The sequence below is a fragment of the Sinocyclocheilus anshuiensis genome, unplaced genomic scaffold, assembly GCF_001515605.1.
Source record: "Sinocyclocheilus anshuiensis isolate Anshui unplaced genomic scaffold, SAMN03320099.WGS_v1.1 scaffold1390, whole genome shotgun sequence".
NCBI classification, from domain to species: domain Eukaryota; kingdom Metazoa; phylum Chordata; class Actinopteri; order Cypriniformes; family Cyprinidae; genus Sinocyclocheilus; species Sinocyclocheilus anshuiensis.
In genome coordinates, this window is record NW_015560623.1 from 370,726 (window position 1) to 381,954 (window position 11,229).

At 32.5% G+C, this 11,229-nt stretch overlaps 1 pseudogene; it reads right to left on the bottom strand.

The window, feature by feature from the left end:
• Positions 1 to 11,229, bottom strand: part of LOC107681912 (solute carrier family 12 member 9-like) — a 48,088-nt pseudogene that overhangs the window by 27,537 nt on the left and 9,322 nt on the right.

Below are 11,229 nucleotides of genomic sequence, written 5' to 3' on the forward strand. Positions count from 1 at the left end.
TGTAACATTTTGTTTACAAGTCTTCATTAGAAGGGAGTGTCCCAATACTTTTGGCAATATAGTGTGTGTGTATATATATATTTATTCCTGTATTTTCAGCATCATTACTCCAGTCTTCAGTGTCACATGATCTTCAGAAATCATTCTAATATGCTGATTTGCTTTTTTTTGAAAGTAATTAAAACTTTTATTCAGCGAGGATGTGTTCAATTGTTAAGAAGTGATAGCAAAGATTTATATCATTAGAAAAGATTTATATTTTGAATAAATGCTGTTCTTTTGAACTTTTTATTCATCAAAGAATCCTGAAAAAAGTATCACAGATTCCAAAACAATATTTGTCAGCACAACTGTTGATAATTCTGATAATAAATCAGCATATTAGAATGCTTTCTGAAGATCATGTGACACTTTATACTGGAGTGATGATGCTGAAAATACAGCTGCGCATCACAGAAATAAATTATATTTTAAAGGATATTAAAATAGAAACCATTATTTTATATTGTAATAACATTTTGCAAGATTACTGTTTTTTTCTGTATTTTTGATCAAATAAATTTATTTATTTAGTCATTTAGCAGATGTAAATAAATACATTTACAAATTATGTATTTACTAAAAAAGTAAATAAATGCAGCCTTGATGAGCAGAAGAGACTTCTTTAAAAAACATTACAAGTCTGATCCCAAACTTTTGAGCGGTAGTGTGTTTATACATATATATATATATAATTTTATACAGTTAATAGGAGTTTGGAGGGTAAATGTGTTTAAATGTCATGAATTCAATTCAATTCAAGTTTATTTGTACAGCGCTTTTCACGATACAAATCGTTGCAAAGCAACTTTACAGCAAATTAAGTTTCTACAATATTTAGTGGTGACTGTCAGTTAATGTACATATGGCAGAAATGTACGGAAAAATCAATTAAAGACGTAATTTGTAAAACACTATTTACAGCAATTATTATATGATGCAATCAAACTTATAGCAAAATTTGAATAAATATGAATAAAATAGAAACATCCCAAATGGCCTTTTTATATGGCCAAATTAATATTTTATAATTAGTTTGCGAGACATTTCTGAGGACTCACCTAACAGATTGTCTCGGGCCAGAGCGTAGAGTATGCGGGACGCTCCGATCAGGTTACTCATGGCAGCGGAGAGCGTGGAGGAATAAACGCCGACCGTCACCAACGGATGCCAGACGTTAATATCTGTGAGGAAACCGTAATCCTGCTGCAGGAGGATCCTGAGAGAAAACAGACAAACACACCGTCATTTCAGCTTCAGAGTGAGTTACTAATAACCTGAGCGACGAGCAAACATATTATTACACATCATTAAAAAACATAGTATTATACATCTTCTGACACAAACACTTCTGACTCTGTTTCCTCTAGAGCTTGCAAATGATCTGCTAAAGTAACTACTAAAGCAAGCCAGAACGTGTTACAACATAATGTAACAGAATGTGAATATGTAATGTAAATACATATAACTTAAACTTACTGTCAAAGCAACATTTCTCATTTCTCATGTGCTAAAATAACTAAAACTAAAACTGAAATAAAAATGAATGAAAATAGACATATTTAAAAAAAAAAACTATATATACATTAGCAAAGCCAATTACGCAGTACAATTATTAAAACAGAAAATATAAAAATAAAAATTCTAAACATTCAAAAAAAATCTTAGTGATACTAAAATAACACTGCAGTGCTGTTATTGATTTAAAAAAAAAACATTGAAAAAAAGACATTTTCGATATTTGAAATAAAATATAAATATTAGACGAAAAAGCTAAAATTTGAAAATGTTGCCATGGCAACTAAACGAAATAAATAAGTTTAAGTACTAAAATTACTAAAACATTTTCAGTAACTGAAATACAACCAAAATAAAATTAATTATATTATTATTATTAATATTACATGGAACTAATGATTAAAATAATATGAAACTATTACATGAAAATAAATGTTGACTGAAATAAATGTTGACTGAATAACTAGCTAACTAAATAAGCTGAAATAATACACAATACTTAAATTAAGATAGAATAAATACATATAATAATAATAATAATGACAAAAGCACAAAAATAACATTAAAACAATACATTAATACAATAGTAAAAATACTGTAATATTATATAAATAATAATAAAATTATAATTTTAAAAGATTATAAAATGCATGATTGTAAAATCTTTAAACTTTTAAGATTTCAAAACTACTTCAAACTTTTCTATTTTAACATCGAAGTTTGTCCTGACCATTAACTATTTTTAATAAATGTATTGTATTTAATGGCAATCAACATCATGCCACAAATGCTGTCATAGAGCTTAAAGGAACAGTTTATCCAAAAATAACCATAATTTCCTCAAGCTTATGCATGACGTATGAAAAATTTAAAATAACATTGAACCCCATTGAGTTTAACTGCACTGGCAAATTTTCTAAATATCTTCTTTTGTGGTGTACTGTACAGCTTTGAATGACGTGATGAAATTAAACAAACCAAATAATACAATCTGTCATCAGAGAACTCTTTTCTCTTGGTCTGTGTGGTTATTCGTTCAGCTCCAGCAGGTTTAATAGCATCGTCTCAGCTCTATTAAGTATTATACAGACCGACCGCAGATCTGAACACACAATTATTCCAGCTCTCTGTCTCACACACGCACACGCACACGCACACGCACGCACACGCACACACACACGCACACACACACGCACACACACAGACTAAAGACGCCAGTTAACAAGTCCGTATGAAATAGAAAACGTCAATCGTCCGTCCATCCGTGCGCTCCATATCTTTTATGAGGTATTAATTCTGCTGACAGGAGCTGAATGAATGTAAATACTGACAGCTGCAAACAAACACATCGATCGGCTCGTGCTGAAGCTGGGAGAAGAGTATTGGTCTGTACGGCGAGAATGAGATGAATTCTGACGGCTGGAAAAGAAACGAGATAAGAGACACGACTCATAAACGAGCTCAGCAGAGCTTAATTTACCAAATCCAATCATTAGTCATTAGTGAACTAGTTTACAGCAGTAGTTAAGAGAGAAAGTTATGAAAGCATCCATCCATCACACACAAAGCTGTTTTATCAAGCTGAACACACACAGGTTAAATAACTAGAGTAAAGGGGAAAAAACAACAACAAAAAAACACAACACATGGTGTATGTGAATATTAAATTCATGTTCAAATCACACATTAAAACAGCAATAAACAATAAAATAAAATAAGATAAAATAAGATAAGATAAAAAAATAAAAAATAAAATAAAATAAAAATAAAAATAAATAAAAATAAAATAAAAAATAAAATAAAATAAAAAAAATTCTGGACAATTATAAAGCAAAACAAATACTCTAAAATGATTTTTATAAGAAATTAAAAAAAGCATAAATAAAAGGCTACCGTGATACTTTTTCAATAAAATTAAATCCAATATATATTATTTTTTTGCGTCGCAATATTAAAAATTAAAATGCATTTAATTGTCAAATAATGTTGCAATACAAAAATGGTCCTAAAAACAGATTAAATTTTTTATGCAAACTATAATTATATGTTTATTCATTTTTTTCAGCGACCAGAACTTCAGGGTAGCAACTCTCAACTATTTCAATAATTAATCTGTCAATTACAGGGTTATTGTTGTTAATTAAAACTAAAACCATAAAAAACATGTTAATTACATGAAACAAAATAAATATTAAGTGAAATAGGATAATATATTTAAAATAATAATTATATGGTTATGAATTTAACAAATATAATAATGATAATTTATTAAATAACTTATTACAGAACTAATAAAACTAAAACTAAAACTAAAAAAAATAAAAATTAATGCCACAAAGACATTTAAAAAAACAAATTACAAATTACAAAAACAAACAATAAATTGAAAACAGAAAATATCAAAATAAAATCCAATTCAAAATATTAACAAAAAACTGTATCAATAATACTAAAATAACACTGGTTGATTATTTCCTTAATTAAATCAAATAATCTGATATTTCACATTTTTCCCATTGCTCTTCATCAAACAGATGTGTCAACTGAAGTCAAATGCATGCAATACACTACAGCATGTGCAAAAAACAGTTTGTTACATATGCAAAGCCATGCCACGGAGCATGCAAAGACCTGACTAACTATAATATTTACTCATTTATCAATCAGCAATTGCAACCCTACAGAAGCCATTCATTTTCAATGCATTTTAATTTGCAGTGGCATAAGCAATATGATGTGGGCAGGTCCAGAGAACAACAAAGATGAGAGAAGTTTAACTTTATGCAAATGAGATGAGCAGCCATGTGATACGTCCAGAACTAATAGGAATGAAGATAACAGCGCTAATGTGACCAGTTAGTCCTGTAGCACTTCATGCAAGTGCATGCATGCAAATAAATGCTTCAGAATGCAGCTATGCATTCTGCAAAGTGCACTACAGCCGATGCATTGCGTTTGAGATCATACGTTCAATGCTACGGTCAATCAATAACATCAGGTCTGAACGGCCAGAGTAAAGCGAGCCGTGACCTCCATCGAGTGTGTGAACAGCAGGCCAGAGAGTGTGAGAAACGGCTGTCGAGTTAAACGCTCCTCCGAGACGAGAGAGCAGGATCATTAAAAACGATCGATAGCTAACAAGCTATCGTCCCTTTATCTCTATCACACCTCCGTCTCTATCACTCCATCCGTCTCCAACAATCAGCAGAGAAACGCCTTCAAACACTCCAGATGCTGCACTTTGCTTTTCAAAGCATTCATTTTAAACGGGACTTTTCTTGATTTTGGAAATAAAAGTTATTGATTATTGATGCACAAACTTAAAATGCATTTTTCAAGTCCAAACAGAGCATTTATTCCCACTAAACTGAAAACAAGGGCTCACTGAACATCATGAACATCAACCAGGGTTATTATACTTAACGAAAACCATAAAAATAAATAAATAGTTACCTGAAATAAAATAAAATTTAATTTTATTTCAGCTAGTTTCCGAAGCAACATTTCTCATTTTCATTTAGTTTAACGTGATGTCCTAAAATAACTACAACTGAAATAAAAATGAATAAAAACAATATAGACATATTTAAAAAACAACAAAAACGAATAAAAATGACAAAAACACACTCATTAAAAAATTACTCAAATTATTAAACAAAAATTTTAATTAACATGAAAGCAGAAAATATAAAAATAAAATCTGATTCAAAATATTTTTTAAAAACTATAATAGTTTTAACACATGCAGCGGCTTTAGTTTTTTTTTTTTTAGCCTTTAATTAGAATAGAAAATAGCAAGGGCCTCATGCCCTTTTTTTTTTTTTCAACAAGATCCCAGATCATAAAAACTGGACACTGGATCTGGCAACAAAAAAGATCATTAGATTATTACCATTAAATTATCATTTAATTCTAACCTCATTAGAACACACAAACTTTGATGTTGGCTTGGCAAAGCCAGCCAGTGCAGCCTTGGGGCAAAAGAGCAAGAGTACTTGTGTGTCCAGTGTTCTTGAGCTGCCTTAACCATTACACACAAGCGGCAACCTCCCGCTCTCTCTCGTGAAGCCAACATGGAAGTGACTTAAACTGTAATTCATTGACTGGCCGCTAGAGGCTGGCTGCAAAAGGGAGTCAGTCCCATAGACTCCCCATGTTAAAATGCCCAACTTTACAGCAGATAAAAACATGTTTACAGCCTGGTTCAAAAAATGATTTTGGTCTATATAGCTAATTTTGCCCTTGATGACAACTGTGAGGGGGGTGAATTTTTTTATAAGTCATCTGTTTAAATTATATTAAGCCTTAAAGTTCTGCATAATTAAGGGCGTGGCCACTTGAGTGACAAGTGGATTGCCGCTGCTGTCACCACCGTCGAGCTAGGTGGGCGTGGCTTCACCAACCTATTTAAATAAGTATGTAAATAATTTTTACTAACATTTTACAGATTCTGCAAAGGTTAAACTACCGTTTTAAAGTTTGAGGTCAGTAAGATTTTCATTTTTTGCAAAAAAATTATACTTTTATTCATCAAGGATGCATTAAATTGATCAAAAGTGACAGTAAAGGCATTTCTAATGTTACAAAAGATTTCTATTTCAGATAAATGCTGCTGTTTTAAACTTCTATTCATCTGTGAATCCTGAAAAACAAAATGCGTCACGGGTTAATATAGGTAATATTGCTAATAATCAGAAATGTTTCTTGAGCAGTGAAGCACTGAGGACTGGAGCAATGATGCTGAAAAAAATTCTGGTTCGATCACAGAAATAAATTACATTTGACTATATATTTACATAAGAAAACACCTATTTTATATTGTAATAATATTTCACAATTTTTACGTTTTTTATCAAATTAATTCAGCCTCGGTGAGCTCATCTTACCAACCCCAACTTCTGAATGGCACAGTGTGTAAAGTGCAAATGGCCTCTGCCTTTTAATATCTGCTCAGCTCTCAGATGTGATAGAGAAAACCGTGAGAACAAGAGGTCAAAGTTCACCATCTGCAGCAGTGAGATACAGAACAGAAGAAGAAACAGATGAAACACGACTCACAGACAGACAGACAGACGTTCAGGGGTTTCTCTTTCACAGCGCTGCCACTAAAGTTGAATGACAGATTTAAACTAATACAATTAAACACTGAATGAATAAATGAACACACAGTATAACTGAGTGACAGTCCAGGGAGAAACATACACGTTTCCTTTCACACACACTGTTCGGCTCGGCAACTGCTTTCCAATCAGTGGTGATTCATTTATTGTCATCATCATGACGAATCTCTTAAATGACGAGACTGTCACAACATGAGCTCACACTCACAGCCATCCACAAGCGCGAGACTATTTACTGTGTTTCTGCTACTGTACCTTTAAGACTCATTCCACATGTCATTCTGTATGCAAATGAGCTCCGTTCTGATTGGTTAACGTAAAAGGAGTAACCTTGGTAAGTTGTGGGTTTGTTAACAGTTTCTGATCACACAACTATGGAAGTTTATTTCCACCACAGAATAAAAAATATTGTGACTTTTTATCTCACAGTTCAGGCTTGTCTTCTGAGAATTTGCGAGTTTATATCTCACAGTTTGGACTTTTTTTAAATTGCGGGTAAAAAAACTCTGAATTGTTTCCGTCACGGAAATGGAAAAAGAAAAAGAAAATTGCGAATTTTTATCTCACAATTCTGACTTTTTTTACTTACAATTATGAATTTATATCTCACAATTCAGACGTTTTTCTCAAAAATGCAAGAAAAAAAACTTTGAATTGCTTCCACCACAGAATAAAAATAAATAAAACATTTAATGTAACAATTTTTTCATTTCATAATTCTGACAATTTTCTCCTCGCAATTCTGAGTATATATATCTTACAATTCTGTTTGTTTGTTTTTTTGTGAGAAAAAACATGGAATTAAAAAAATACTTTATTTTTCCACAATTCAGAATTTTCTTCTGATAACTGCACGTTTATATTTCGCAATTCTGAATTTTAATCTTGCAAATTTGTGAGAAAAAAATCAGTATGATTAAAAATTCTGAATTGTAATGAAAAAGTCAGAATTGTGAGGTAAAAGTTTGCAATTACCTTACTTATTTATTACTCAATTTTATTGTGTAGCAGAAATAAGTGTAAATGTGATTACGTTCATCTACCCAACATCAGAAAGTTGCAAAAGTTCAGAACAAGTCTTTTTTGCTGTTTAACTTCAATAAAAACATCTTTTCTTCCTCTGCGTAGGAGGTCTGGCAACTTGCAATATGTTTTTTTTTATTATGCAATGAACACTTTTATTTCAAAAGATCACGGACAATTTAATTTCTCCGGATGTGACCTTTAAAACTGCTGAATATTTCTCCAGCGATTCCTCTTATTTTCATCATAAGCACCTTATGCGTGTGTCTGTGTTAATGTCGTACTGCCATCTGCTGGTCACTAAAGCACTGCATACACCTCCACTGACACAAAATGTCTTATTTTCACTTGATTAGGTGAATTAATCTTTAATGTAGGACCACCCGCCTCCTCTGTTGTCATGGCGACGGGCAGAGGGTCTCCACGGCGACCAGTGTTCAGCATTCTGAATGACAGTGATGAGAAGCTGATTGATGGCTTTAATAATAACAAAAAAAGGATGTTTAATCTCTAATGCTGATGTAATTTAATTCCAAACCCTAAACCATCTTTTTCTCTCTCTTATCCAGAACAGATAAACTCTGCTCGTCAAAATCAATCATTACAGACAAGATTGATTGAATCGCTTTAGGGATCTCACTTAAAAATCATGTTTTAGGCCTGTATGTAATGATTTACAGACATTAAAAAGGCCATTTTTCAAACTTCACGGTGTTTAAAGCAGGCAACTGAAAGTCTCAAAGACCACATACATGCAGTACGTTTTAGGAGTGAGAGCTGCACTTAAATCAGGGTTATTATTGTTAACAAATATTAGAACACAAAGATTATTTGAAATTATTTAAAATAAAACAGACATTAAATAAAATAAAATATATATAAAAAACTAAAGTTATTATATTTCAGCTAGGTGCCATGACAATATTTCTCATTTTCATTTAGTTTAACTTGATGTACTGAAAGTAAAACTTAAATAAAAAATATAGACATATAAGATGTAATATAAATATATAATATGTAAATACACAAACAAAAAATACAAATGACAAAAACACACAAATACTAAAATGTTAACAAATGAAAATGTCAAATAAACCAAACTGAAGTAATTGAATTAAATTACACTAATGAAAAAAAAATATAAAAAACATTTTTTGTTACTTGAAATAAAATAAACGTTAAATAAAATATATATATATATACAAATATTATATTATAATTATATTTTATCTAGTCGCCAAAGCAAAATTTCATTTCATTTACACACACACACACACACACACACACACACACACACAATGGTCTCTTTCCTCATGCACATCATGTGAGGCACACGTAATCCAGGCAGCACATGAGACCTCTAAAAACACACACTTGCATTTACTACACATGTGGCATTTCCAGAATTCTGGCCATCATAATTACAACAACAACAAAAAACTATGCTTATACACACAAAACACAAACCTTTACGTCCCTAATTACGGCATGCAAAAACTGACATCCTTTGGAACCTACAAACATGTGCATTCAAACTGAATTGTATTTAATCGAATTTAACTGAATGCAGTTTGAATTCTTTGTTGAAAATGCCAGGAATGTCATGTGACCTCAATCACACTTCCGCTTACACACACACACACACACGGTCCAGCTTTCAGATCCGCTCAAGTCTTTGTAAGCCCCACATTAGCTTTGTGCCAAAAACTTCCCGAGGTTTCAACTGTCTAACTTTCACTTTCATTATTTCATCTGTCTGCTTCATTGTGTGTGTGTGTGTGTGTGTGTGTGTGTGTGTGTGTGTGTGTGTGAGAGAGAGAGAGAGTGTGAGTGTGTGTGTGAGTGAGTGAGTGAGTGAGTGAGTGAGTGAGTGTGTGTGTGTGTGTGTGTGAGTGTGCGAGTGAGTGTGTTACCGGTCACAGGTGCAGGAGATCAGTATACTCAGCAGGTTATAGATGACGAAGGTGAAGATGACGGCTGTGATGGTTCCACGAGGAATGGAGTAGCTCGGGTTCTTCAAATCACCTTAAACATACAAACACACACAACAATACATTTTACCCTAGAACCCAACACTACAGGTGAATATGTTAAAAAAATTAACTAGTACATTTCACCATATGTCCCCAGTTGATTGAGTACATTAAGGATTGCAAACATGTTTTGGATTGCAAAAGTTGTTTAAATATGGAAATGAGGCATTATCTAATTACATTTTCACTCATTTGGGTACATTTCCAGAGAATAGATCTGAAGATTGGATAAAGCCAGGTTCAAAATTCTTGTTTGATTTTGTTGACATATTAGAGTTAAAGGTTTGTATAGAGGGGATTTTGGATTTCTCTTTTTATCACTTCAAAAAAGACTGTCAAAAGACAGACAAAATGTATTTTCGCCATGTTTTCAGGAATAAAATGTTGATTAAATCAGTGTGAATGATATATAAACAATCCCCTCAGTAAAAACCTTCAGAATATAGATAGTAATAAAACTCTAAGATTTGGTGCGTGCAAGTGCTGCTGAAGTGGAGAAAAAACTAATTTTGTGAAAACGGCCTTTAAAGATATGTACTGTAATTGCAATCTACAGACATAAGTAGATAAAGTGCAATAAAAAAATATGTGAATGATATGTGAACAAACCCCTCAGCAAAAACCTTCAGAATATAGATAGTAATAAAACTCTAAGTTTTGGTGTTTGTAAGTGCGGCTGAAGTGGAGAAAAAAACTCTCTAAAGTTATGTACTGGAATTTAAATCTACAGACACAAATAGATTAAGTTGTCACTTTCAGGAAAAAACATTTAAAATAAAGAGTTTTGGGAAGCTTAATGGTGGCGATGTTGGTGGTGTAATTCATTTATAGCCTATGTTTAGCTTTTTACTTCTGCCAATATTAACTAGGCTTCAAAATGCATAAAAGTTGTGTTAATTTGTGTAGATTATCATGCTGAACAAAATGTGTAAGAATCATAAAGCTTTGAGCTTATTTTCTGCAATAATCCAAAAGCCAATGGAAAAATCCTGTTGGGTTTTTGTTAAGGGAACCAAATTGGTTGTAACTTTCAAAAAATTGGTCTTCGCTGCAGTGCTCCATTATTAGGGTTGGGTATCATTTGTTTTTGTTTTTTTTCGATACTGGTGCCAAATCGATACTTTTAAAACAGTTCCGGTGCCTAAACCGATACTTATTAAAAAATAAATAAATAAATAAAGATTACACAAAAATTAGGGATTGGCCATTAGCACTAGAGGTCGACCGATGTATCGGTTTTGCCAATTAATCGGCACCGATAGTTGATTGCTGGAACTATCGGTTATCGACAAAAATCCATGCCGATAGTTTTCTGGGTTGCGTCCATTGCTGGAGCGGCTGAGAAGGGTCTGCTGTGATTACACAGTGCGAGAGCGGCCTCTAGTGTTTGAAATCACTGACAGCACGTGCTATTTGTTTAGATACTGCACGCTGAACATAGCGGGAAACTTCAGACGCGGATTTAAATGCAGCCGACAGAAAATCCTGCCGCGCCA